At 42.7% G+C, this 12,520-nt stretch overlaps 1 non-coding gene across 1 annotated transcript; it reads right to left on the bottom strand.

Moving 5' to 3' along the window:
* Positions 1 to 10,977: 10,977 nt before the first annotated feature.
* On the bottom strand, positions 10,978 to 11,049 carry trnag-ucc. The gene has a single exon. It is a non-coding gene; the product is annotated as a tRNA-Gly (tRNA).
* Between the last annotated feature and the right edge of the window lie 1,471 nt (positions 11,050 to 12,520).

Below are 12,520 nucleotides of genomic sequence, written 5' to 3'. Positions count from 1 at the left end.
ATATATATATATATATATATATATGGGTATACACACAAATATATATAATGGTAAATATATATACACATATGAGCCTGACCGATATTTCAAGAGGGCAGATATTTCAGGTGGATATAGGCTTTTGAGGACCTATCAGTCAGTATATGTGATAATTTTCCCATTATGCACAGATATATGCGCTTCTAATTTTCACCCCTACAATGCTGGAACCAGCTGTAATAGTACAAGGTTTCCAGCAGAGGGCGCAGTAAGACTACTTTCAAGTCAAGGCCGTGCTGCACAATTGAGAAGAAGGGAGCAACTAAATTCTGTGTAACATATTTTGCTGAACAGACATGGCAAGTTTATGGTAACTGAGCTGTAAAAAAACAAGTAAACAAAAACAACAATAATAAATTGTCTTCAATCTTCCAACCTGCTCGTCATGAGCTAGTGCCTCTCAAGTTAGCAAGCTAAAGTTTAGAATAGAATAGAATAGAATAGAAGAATAGAAACAGCCTTTATTGTCCCACGGATGGGAAATTCCAGTGTATCAGCAGCTTAGTTTAAAGCCAGATAAAGTTTAGACAATCCAGCATTGGCTATTGCCTTGTACAACTTTCTCCAGAACAATAAATTCAATTCAATTCAGTGACATGGAGGGAATGTTACAGGTACGTAACTCCTTACTTAGGCATCTCAGATTTCAGGTGCAATGTGCACTTTGTTTGCAGGGAGTAACCTCCACCTCACCCACTTGGTTTATACATGCGTCCTACCTGCTCACACCTGTGGACATGCTTCCTGTGAAGGCAGAACTCGGAGGTCAGGGAGTGCTGAGCAACAGAATGCACACCTGCGTGGCTCTAATCCGACTTTTCTTTTTCTGCAGCTCTTTCAGAGAGTCGTCCCACGTCAGTTTGACAGCGAGCCAGATAAAGTCATCCAGGCTGCGTATCAAGTCAAATACAACGCTAAGAAAATGAAGAAGTAAGCACAACTCATGATTTACACAATCTCCTTAGTTCCTTAATCTGATTCTTTTAGACAGTTAGATGTGTACTTTTTTTTAACTGTTCAGCCTTCACTGAGAACAGACTTAAGTATCCTGATGCATGCTCAATAATCCAGGTAGAAAAAGCTAAAAAAGATAAATCTGGTCCTCTGGACATTCAAAAAAAACAAAGCAAATCAACAAAAAATGTAGAAACGTTTCGTCTCTCATCCGAGAGACTTCCTCAGTCTGAGGTGCTGTTTTCAGCTCAGTCTCTTAAATAGCACCTTCTCAGAGTGGATCAACCAGTTTTGCTGCTGACAACCAAAACCAACTGATCACATGCTCAAGAAGGACCATCAGCCTAACAATGGATCATTAGCACCTGATGGCTGTTTACTGTTCACAGAGGGCTGAGTGATACTAGCAATCACAGCATTGTAAGAGGGGGACAGTTGAACCCGGAGGCCTCCACCCCTGTTTAACGATGGATGATTTCTTTTCACAAAGATGGCCTCCTTTACTCCTCTCTCAAACCATCGTTCCTCTCTGTCCAGGATGTGAACATCTTCATCCCTGAAGGAGTGACCGCTGGCCTGGAGATGAGTGTAGACCACAGAGTCCTGGCCTGATGATGTTGATCTTCTGTGCTGGGCCATCCTTTTGGCCAGTGGCTGTTTAGTTTCCCCGATGTAAGACTGATCAGAGCCCTCCTGACACTGAACAGCATACACAACATTACTCTGTTTGTGCCGGGGGACTGGATCTTTGGGATGAACCAGTCTTTAATGTATTTTGGGGTTTAAAAGCCACTGGGACGTGATGTTTAGAAAATAAACGTCTCAGTTTCTCTGATACCCCCTCAACATACGGAATGACCACTGGTCTGTGAACCCACGCCTCCGAATGGAGGCGTGGGTTCGTATCCCACTTCTGACACCATGTAATGTTTCGTATTTGTCTTAATAAAGATAATCGACACGCTTCATGAGCCCGGGTCTGTTTATTGCATGCCCGTAACATGTACACTGCCTCCTTACGTCACATCCTGTCTACTGTATGGCAAGCCCATGAGGACAATAATTATGACGGTTTACAATACAACATTGTAAATACAACAGTCTGGGTCTGGGTTCCTCCTTTTCACCTGATGGCTGACTGGAGTCCTGTTTGGGTTTCTTCTCTGCTTTCAGGAAGGCCCAGTTAGGATATCCACATTGCTCTAGAGCCTGTCTTGTGTGGGATTTCTCCTTCTGCCTGGCTCCTGAGTTAGTGGGGACGCTGTCTGCTCTGTGGTACAGAGTCCTGATGACTCCTAACTTGTGCTCCAAAGGGTGATGGGAGTCAAACTGCAAATACTGGTCTGTGTGGGTGGGTTTGCGGTGCACCTCAGTTTGCAAATGTTCTCTATCAGAGACTGAGACCTCACAGTCCAAGAAAGCCAACCTGCACAGAAGATCAACATCATCAGGCCAGGACTCTGCGGTCTACACTCATCTCCAGGCCAGCGGTCACTCTTTCAGGGATGAAGATGTTCACATCCTGGACAGAGAGGAACGATGGTTGAGAGAGGAGTAAAGGAGGCCATCTTTATGAAAAGAAATCGTCCATCATTAAACAGGGGTTGTCGTTTTGTTTATTGTTATTGCTTTTAGGTATGAATGGTAAATGGACTGTACTTGCATGTAGCACCTTTCTACCTAGTCTACATAGTCAAAGTGCTTTACAACACAATCTGTGCCTCATTTACACGTTCATACAGCACTCTACTAGATCTCTACAAAGATAAATTCACAAATAATTCTACAGAGACTAATCAGAACTTTAGATCACATTCATACACCGATGGGACACACATCGGAGGCAATGAGGGGTTCAGTGTCTTGCCCAAGGACACTTCAGCATGTGACTGCTGGTGGAATCGAACCCCAGCTCTCCCATTGGAGGATGACTGCTCTAACCACTCAGCCACAACTGCCCTAAGCATATATGAGCATATGTATATCTGTAAGGGTGGTAAACGACCAAACCGAATTAACCTTTGGGGATAAATAAAGTTGTTTGAATCTGAATCTAAATCCATTTTGGTGTGTGGCTAGATCTAGGCATGAGAAAAGTTCCCTTCAGAATTGGTTTGCCACGTCAGGAATATTTCCCTCAAATATGTTTCAAGCAGTGGCGCAACTGGTAGAGCTGCTGCCTCTCAGCGAGCAGGTCCCTGGTTCAAACCCCGGTCTAGGGGCCTTTCTGGGTGGAGTTTCCATGTTCTCTCCGTGCATGTGTGGGTTTTCTCCGGGTACTCCAGTTTCCTCCCACAGACCAAAAACATGCATGTTAGACTGATTGGTAACTCTAAATTGTCCCTAGGTGTGAGTGAGAGAGTGAATGGTTGTTTGTCTCGTTTGTCTCTATGTGTCCCTGTGATGGACTTGCGACTCGTCCAGGGTGTACCCCGCCCCTCGCACAGTGATTGCTGGATATGGGCACCGGCGACCCCCGTGACCCAAAATGAAACAAGCAGGTAAAGAAAATGGATGGATGGATGTTTCAAGAAGAGCTACGACCTTTAGTTCAACATTATTCTAACCCACAGATGTACAAATCACAAAACAAGAACTTAAAGCAAAGCTAAAAATAAAAAATATATGTGAACAAGAAACAAAACCACACATCTAATTGAACCATAAAAGTAGACACGAGTACAAATACATCAGATGATGAAGAAAACGTATAAATGTTTGTGTAGAATCTGGTTCATCAGAGATTTACTGGTGAACTAAAGTTTATTAGCAGGATTTATGTATATATATGTGTGTGTGTGTGTGTGTGTGTGTGTGTGCGTGCCTGCATGTGTGTGTTTTTATTTCAATTGTTTTAATAATCTGTATTCTTTTTAATTTACCAGAAACTTCAGAATAAATTCTCACCCTGTACTGAAACCTGTTTCAGCATCTCACCGCCACCAGCTGGTGAGGCGTGTGACGTTGATTTGAACCCCGTCCACTGAAACCGGTACTGAAAGCATAATGGAAACTCAACGTGTACCAACCCGAGCCGAACTGTGCTGTACCGGTACTAAAGGTACTGATGGAAAAGGGGCAATAGGTATCTGCCTGTGCCAATAAAGCAGAAACCCTGCTATCATGATTCCAATTATATAAAGATATTCAGCGTCTTCCTGAGACAAAATGGAAAGACACATCAGTTCCCAAACTGCCCACGGATCCTGCCGTGTGAGAGGGCTCTCCAGGACCCTGTTTCTTTGTTGAAAATATTTTGTGGATTACGTTGTAAGTCCAGCTGACCAGATCCGTGACAGTAGTTTTCATTTCAGAAGATGTGTACCAGGAGCTCCGATACACAGACAGTGAACAACAACAAAAAAAGCAGGAGGAGAACAGGAGAGGGAGAGAAGGCATCCGCCTTGCACGAGAGCGAGTGCAGAGCACAGCAATACAATGTTGTGGCTGACGGATGTGTTGTATTACTGTCTAATGTGTTGAATGAACTGTTTTTCAGAGGTTGCGGACAGAGAACAGGCTTCTCAAACAGAGGATAGACACGCTGGAAAAAGTGAGTTCATCACACCTTGCACTCCTCATGAAACAGAACACTTCTCATCACTTCTCCCTTCTCATGAGTTTTGTCCTAATCCATCCAGCTTTACATGTCCATACATCATGCATGTCTCCTGATGATGGAGGCTCTCCTTCCACTAACTGGGCTGTGTTAGATGTACACATGGTAAAACGTCAGTAAATCAAATATTTATTAATCAAAGCAAGGAAAGAGTAATTCCAGGTTGTGATGGGAACTGCGTTAAAACCCTGAAAGTCTTCAGGCATTACTAACTGAAGCAGGAACTGTAACAAGCATGTGAGGACCGTGAATGAAGGCGTCTGAAAGGGCTGCATGTCAGGTTGCTGTGTTTGTACGGTTCTTCGTTGTATCGTCTCTGAATGGGTGCCGCTCTGTTCATGAGCTCTGCTGTGGATAGTGACGATGGCTGCGTTGCAACGCTCAGACCCTAATGACTCTAAAAGCACGAGGCTGCTGCTCACTGACATGTCTGGCGCAGGGCTCAGGAGTTTGTTTTTTAACTCGTCACTAACTGAGCTCAAGGAAATTAACTGAAGTTGTATTCAGTTTTATTCAAGCTTCTGCACATCTCTTGGATTTTTAGCTGTTCTTTTTTAACATCTTCCAGCTTTAACCAGTTTTTTGTTGCGGTGTCCTGTCCGAGTTCTCTGCAGCGCTGCTCATTTCTTCACTTTGTCACCAGCTTATCACCAAACCAGCATGCAATGTTCTTTTTTTACCTCTGAATGTGAACATCATTGTACAGTATGGTTTCTGGGGGAAAAATGAACATTGTATTGCTTTGTTTAAACAATCGGTTGGTTGTTGTTTTTTCTTTTATGTGCTTTAAACTGTCCTTTGGACTCTCTCTCTCCTGTCTCTGTTCATATTTCTGTTTTGACAGAGAGGAACGATGGTTTGAGAGAGAAGTAAAGGAGGCCATCTTTGTGAAAAGAAACCGTCCATCATTAAACAGGGGTGGAGGCCTCCGGGTTCAACTGTCCCCCTCTTACAATGATGTGATTGCTAGTATCACTCAGCCCTCTGTGAACAGTAAACAGCCATCAGGTGCTAATGATCCATTGTTAGGCTGATGGTCCTTCTTGAGCATGTGATCAGCTGGTTTTGGTTGTCAGCAGCAAACTGGTTGATCCACTCTGAGAAGGTGCTATTTAAGAGACTGAGCTGAATACAGCACCTCAGACTGAGGAAGTCTCTTGGATGAGAGACGAAACGTTTCTAGATTTTTTTGCTTTGTTTTTTTGAATGTCCAGAGGACCAGATTTAACTTTTTTTAGATTTTTCTACCAGGATTATTGAGCATGCATCAGGATATTTTGAATCACTTTGGCCAGGATTGCCTCAAACTAGTAAGATATTTTGAGAAAACAGCAAGGAAGAGGGCAGACTACAGGAACCACTTGCAATTCAACCTCAGATGTCGACAAAGTGGTATAATTCCCAAGAGCCTGGAACTAAAATCATCGGTCAGCGGGCAACGGGCAAGCAAGATCCTTCAGAAGGCACAGACCCAGCTGCTGAATGAACGGGTGAGACAGACCAATTTTACTATTGAGGCCTTGAAGGCCAAAGAAGAGCACATTAAACAGAAACTAACTATGTGTCTAGATCAGACCACACTTCAGCAAGTGTTGGACTGTACAGATCAGGCACGCTTAGCACAGCATGTCAAGTCCAAGACTCGACAACAAAATAAGTTTAACTTACTAATAACTCATCAACACCATCACAATTCCAATAACAACACATTCAGTGTAGGACAACACTCCAGTAGTCAATTGCATGCCAGGGAGACAGAAAAGTGGGTGAAGAATTTATCTGACAGACAGCTCACCCAGCCGGAGACAGAGATTCTTGCCAGGGGACTGAACTTTGCGGTTGCACCAAGTAGAATTCCTCTGGTGGAGGTGATCACAGCCACAGAATCAGCCATCCGCAACAACAAAATTAAAGAGGGTGAAGCAGAACAGCTCAGAATAAAAGTTTCATTCTGCCTCAGCAATGCCAAACCACCACCTTCCAACATCAGTAGAGAGGAGAGGGATGCACTCACCACTCTTAGCAAGGACAAAAATATCACCATTCTCCCAGCAGACAAAGGAAGGTGCACAGTGATTTTGAACCAGAAATACTATCATGAGAAAGTTATGACACTCCTTAGTGACTTAACCACTTATGAATCTCTGAAAAGAGATCCAGGAAGTGGTTACAAGAAGAAGTTAATAGATTGCCTGAAAAATTTGGAGCAGGACAAAGCTATTGACCGTATTCTGTACCACAGACTGTACCCAGGGGAGGCCACACCTAGTCTGTATGGTTTACCTAAGATCCACAAACAAGGTGTACCTTTAAGACCTATTGTTAGCATGATTAACTCTGTCACTTACAATGTTTCCAAATATCTGGCGTCTGTACTCATCCCTTTAGTTGGCAGCTCAGAACACCACATACAGAACACCATGGACTTTGTGGACAAGGTGAGGGATGTCATCATGGAGACTGATGAAACAATGGTCTCTTTTGATGTCACATCACTCTTTACGTGCATTCCTGTTGATGATGCAGTAGAGGTGGTCAGTTTAAGATTAAAATCAGACACCACTCTGAGCAGCAGGACCACGCTTTCCACAGAACAACTGTGTCAACTCTTGAAACTGTGCCTGCAGTCAACCTACTTCACATATGGGGAGCAATATTATAGGCAGAAACATGGGTGTGCTATGGGGTCTCCAGTTTCTCCTATTGTTGCCAACCTGTACATGGAGGAGGTAGAAAAGAGAGCCTTGACGTCCTTTTCAGGGACACCACCAAGTCATTGGTTCAGTTATGTTGACGACACCTGGGTTAAAATTAAATCTCAGGAAGTCCAACATTTTACTGACCACATCAACTCTGTGGATAAATACATCAAGTTCACACGAGAAGATGTAAAAAATGGCAAGTTGGCTTTCTTGGACTGTGAGGTCTCAGTCTCTGATAAAACTGAGGTGCACCGCAAACCCACCCACACAGACCAGTATTTGCAGTTTGACTCCCATCACCCTTTGGAGCACAAGTTAGAAGTCATCAGGACTCTGTACCACAGAGCAGACAGCGTCCCCACTAGCTCGGGAGCCAGGCAGAAGGAGAAATCCCACACAAGACAGGCTCTAGAGCAATGTGGATATCCTAACTGGGCCTTCCTAAAAGCAGAGAAGAAACCCAAACAGGACTCCAGTCAGCCATCAGGTGAAAAGGAGGAACCCAGACCCAGACCAGTGGTCATTCCGTATGTTGAGGGAGTATCAGAGAAACTGAGACATTTATTTTCTAAACATAACGTCCCAGTGGCTTTTAAACCCCAAATACATTAAAGACTGGTTCATCCCAAAGATCCAGTCCCCCGGCACAAACAGAGTAATGTTGTGTATGCTGTTCAGTGTCAGGAGGGCTGTGATCAGTCTTACATCGGGGAAACTAAACAGCCACTGGCCAAAAGGATGGCCCAGCACAGAAGATCAACATCATTAGGCCAGGACTCTGTGGTCTACACTCATCTCCAGGCCAGCGGTCACTCTTTCAGGGATGAAGATGTTCACATCCTGGACAGAGAGGAACGATGGTTTGAGAGAGGAGTAAAGGAGGCCATCTTTGTGAAAAGAAATTGTCCATCGTTAAACAGGGGTGGAGGCCTCCGGGTTCAACTGTCCCCCTCTTACAATGCTGTGATTGCTAGTATCACTCAGCCCTCTGTGAACAGTAAACAGCCATCAGTGTGCTAATGATCCATTGTCAGGCTGATGGTCCTTCTTGAGCATGTGATCAGCTGGTTTTGGTTGTCAGCAGCAAACTGGTTGATCCACTCTGAGAAGGTGCTATTTAAGAGACTGAGCTGAAAACAGCTCCTCAGACTGAGGAAGTCTCTTGGATGAGAGACGAAACGTTTCTACATTTTTTTGCTTTGTTTTGTTTTTTGTTTTTTTTTGAATGTCCAGAGGACCAGATTGAACTTTTTTGGATTTTTCTACCTGGATTATTGAGCATGCATCATGATAACAAGTTGCATTTTACTAATTTATTGAGCAATTGTTTCCTTTAAACAGTGACATTACTGTCATGTTTTAAATTGTTTAAACAGACAAACAAAAACAAAAAAAGAAAAATAATGTACCAAGCAGAGAACTCAACAAATAAAAATGTTTAAAGGCATTATTATACACTGGACTGAAATATAATTTTATCAGATAATATATTAACTTAATGAAATGTCTAGATATATGTATCCCGTTTTGATATTTAGAATAATTGTGTTAAAAACATGATCTGATTCCGTTTCCGGTAGAAAAATGTAGTTTCAGCTACATGCCTACAACTCCCAACATTCACGCACCCACCCTTTATAGAACACAAGATGGCGAGATATTATTGGTTGAGAGCTGGGTCACGTGATAGAGTAGGGCTTCCCATTCGTTGATGGTGATGACGACTCCAGGAGGTGTGGCCGAGCTCTGAAGAAGATGTGTTGACTGTTTAGTTCGGGGCCATTGTTCGTGACCGCATGGTGGAGATACAATGGTGCAGGGCTGGTGAGCTTGTACTTTACATGTAAAATAAACCTTCTGAAATGGAAGACAAGTGCTCCTCCTCTCCCTGCTCCAGATCAGAACACTTTCAGGACAACGTCCTCAAGAAGTTCAGTCTAACGAGCTCGTTTCATCGAAGCATGATGTCGTGCATCTTCCCAGACTTCAGAGCATCATTTACAGACTGGACCATTGCAGGTCTGGTGTTCCACCTCATCTCTCCACAGCTGGACCAGTCCAGAGCCTTGTGTAACCTAAAAGTGAAAGACGACAGTGCACGAGTCAAAATAGTGTCACAGTGACTACAAATCACAATTTGTTGGGTCTTTCTTTTGGAAAAAAATATTTTATTAAAAACAAGAGATTTACAACTGAAATTAAGTCAAGAAAATGTGACATTTACAATTATAAATTACAGAAGCTCAATTTTTCTTTATTTCACTTATCATATTTTATAATTATTTAATCAGCCTCACCAGGCAGAGATTACAAGATGTTATGTATCTTACCTGCTCTGTTGAAGTGTGTGACAAGGGTCTTTGTGTCCAAAGCTGTTTAACAGCTTGCTTCCAGAGCTAACAGCTTCCTGTGTTAGGTAGAAAAATTAAATTAAAGACAAACAAAAAGCTTAGTGCTAATTCTTGTGCCATGCTTCAGTGTTTCGCCCCTGGTGTGAGGAAATGCACTGAGAAAAATCAACTCTTGGCCTAAAATTTAACACAACATAATTGTACACATCACTTAAATCTGAAACTAAAACAGTTATTATAATATATATATGCAACCAGTCTTTCATATAAAAACTGGGATAATTTTACTGGAGAATGCTTTCACTAACGAGTTTGTTGTTGTACTGGCATGGTTACAGCCGACAGTAACTATTTACACAATAAAGTGATGGTTATTCATGTTTTCCTCCATTTTTCCTCCATTTTTCTCCATTGTTATTAGATGTTATTACTGTTTTTCTTATACATTTTATTGTTGGATGTAACTGGGACCTTGTGTACATAATTTCGCTCCACCACATGTACCACATGAGGTGCGAATGACAATAAAGAAACTCTGACTCTGACTCTGACTCTGATTTCAGTATCCAGCAGGACGTCACAATATAAACATAGGGATATTTTTACCGGAGAATGTGTGCACTTTAACCAGGTAGAGTTCGGTTGTTTTTTTACACTACAAATAGCAAAAGACAATGAAAATTTTAACCTAAAAACCCACATAACAAAGCAGAGCATCATTTTTTAATTAAAAGGGACAAGGTGGAGAAAAATGTGCTGTTTGAGTCTGTTCATTTACTGACGGTAAACAAAGTCCGACTCCCACTGCAGCTGCGACTAAAGTTTAAAGCAGCACAGCACCAACACAACTCTCATGAAGTTCAGTTATTTGACACTTTCCTGCCTGTTCTGTGAGTTTAATAGCCAGACAGTTACTTCTTACCTTGTGTTGCAAACTATTTCAGCCATTCGGTTTCTTTGGAGACTTCGCTGTTCCTCCCACCCTTTCGGTGAAAAGCTACGGTGTTTTGACTTCTGGGAAATGCAGTTCTTTTGACTTGTGTGAAAGTGAAGACTTACTGAAAATTAAACTACAAAATAGCTGCGCCGTTTTATTTTTTGGTGTTTTTTGTTTGTTTCATTTTCATTTTTGGTTATTGTTCGGTTCCCGCTCCTGTCTGCTCCCGTTAGCTTTCAGTCCGGTCACGTCCCGGTCGTTTGAGTTATAATGAGGTTGACTCCGGTCCCGCCATAATCCGTCCGGAATCACGTGACCCGCGGTACTCCGGAAAAAATGTCATCCTCTAATTGGGAGTAACGTGATAAAACAGATGGCGTCGGCCGGGAGTCGAACCCGGATCAACTGCTTGGAAGGCAGCTATGCTAACCACTACACCACCAACGCAAAGGTTAGATGTTTTGCTCAAGGATATAACATAAGGGCATGGCGGGGAGATCAACCTGCAACTTTTTATTTGGCTTCTGTGTTTTATAGAAAATGCTTATTTTCTGGTCTAGATTGTCAGACAGCCAGGCCACAGTCAATAAAAATAAAAACCAAAACAAGCTAGCGTTTATTCTGTGTTTGAAGAAGATTCTCTTTCTCAGTACAAATTATTTTACTTAACTGAGAAAGCGATCTGGATGTGGAGGTACTCAGTCGCTCTTAGTCTGACCCCTTCCCTGGACTCGTCTTGGGGTACCCTAACCAGGACAAAAACCCAAGACTTCGTAGCCCACAGGAACATGGGGTACTCAAGCTCCCCCACCACGATATGGTGGCGATTGTGCGGAGGAGGTGGTTTTTTTTGTTAGTTTTTTTTCTTTCTTTAAACGACAATTTGTTTTTAAAGTGGTGAACCGGAGTACCCGGAGAAAAGCCACTTCTGTTGGGGGGAAAACGCCTGATGGAACTAGAATCTGAACCAGATGTCAGTGTAAGCTGTCAAATAGTTTAAAGTGTTGATCTTTGGAATGATGTGAAACACTACAATGATAAACTTGGTTCAAAAGGTCTGTTTTCAATGGTCGTTGTTTTCTCAGCCCCGAGTCAGTCGTCCTCGGGCCTATGAGCTAAACAGGTAAAAAAACGAATGAACCAGTTCTTTTTCTTGTTTTTCAGCTTTTTCTTTTCTAGCGCATTCATTTTTGCCTCGAGATGCAGAAGTTGGGAGTCCATGTTTCCAAGTTGGTCGTTCAGAACAATGGACTCTTGATCAGACTTGCATTTTGGTGTGTTTTGCAAATCTGCTCCTCAGCAGAAGACTCACTGATCAGAAAACCCTGTTCAGTGTTGAGTTCCAGTTGGTCCACGTGGTGAACCTCTGGAACCTCACTGACAGAGTCTTCTACTGGGTCGTCTTCTGGACATGTCTGAGACACGTCTTCTGGGCATGCTTGAGACATAGCGTCCTATTTGAGAGGGACGCTGTCTCTGTGCTGCAGTTCTTTTGTTGCAGCTTCAAGCTCTTGTTTGAATTGATCAATCATAAATTTTGATTGATCCAGTTTGACTCTTTGGTCAAACTCTTTGTCTAGTATCCTGATACATGCTCAATAATCCAGGTAGAAAATTCCAAAAAAGTTCAATCTGGTCCTCAGGACATTCAAAAAAACAAAACAAAGCAAAAAAAAATCTAGAAACGTTTCGTCTCTCATCCAAGAGACTTCCTCAGTCTGAGGTGCTGTTTTCAGCTCAGTCTCTTAAATAGCACCTTCTCAGAGTGGATCAACCAGTTTGCTGCTGACAACCAAAACCAGCTGATCACATGCTCAAGAAGGACCATCAGCCTAACAATGGATCATTAGCACACTGATGGCTGTGTACTATTCACAGAGGGCTGAGTGATACTAGCAATCACAGCATTGTAAGAGGG

This window comes from Nematolebias whitei, chromosome 3, assembly GCF_014905685.2.
Source record: "Nematolebias whitei isolate Nwh7 chromosome 3, NemWhi1, whole genome shotgun sequence".
Taxonomy (NCBI): domain Eukaryota; kingdom Metazoa; phylum Chordata; class Actinopteri; order Cyprinodontiformes; family Rivulidae; genus Nematolebias; species Nematolebias whitei.
The sequence above is the reverse complement of the archived record's forward strand: the minus strand, read 5'-3'. Positions and strand labels throughout refer to the sequence as shown.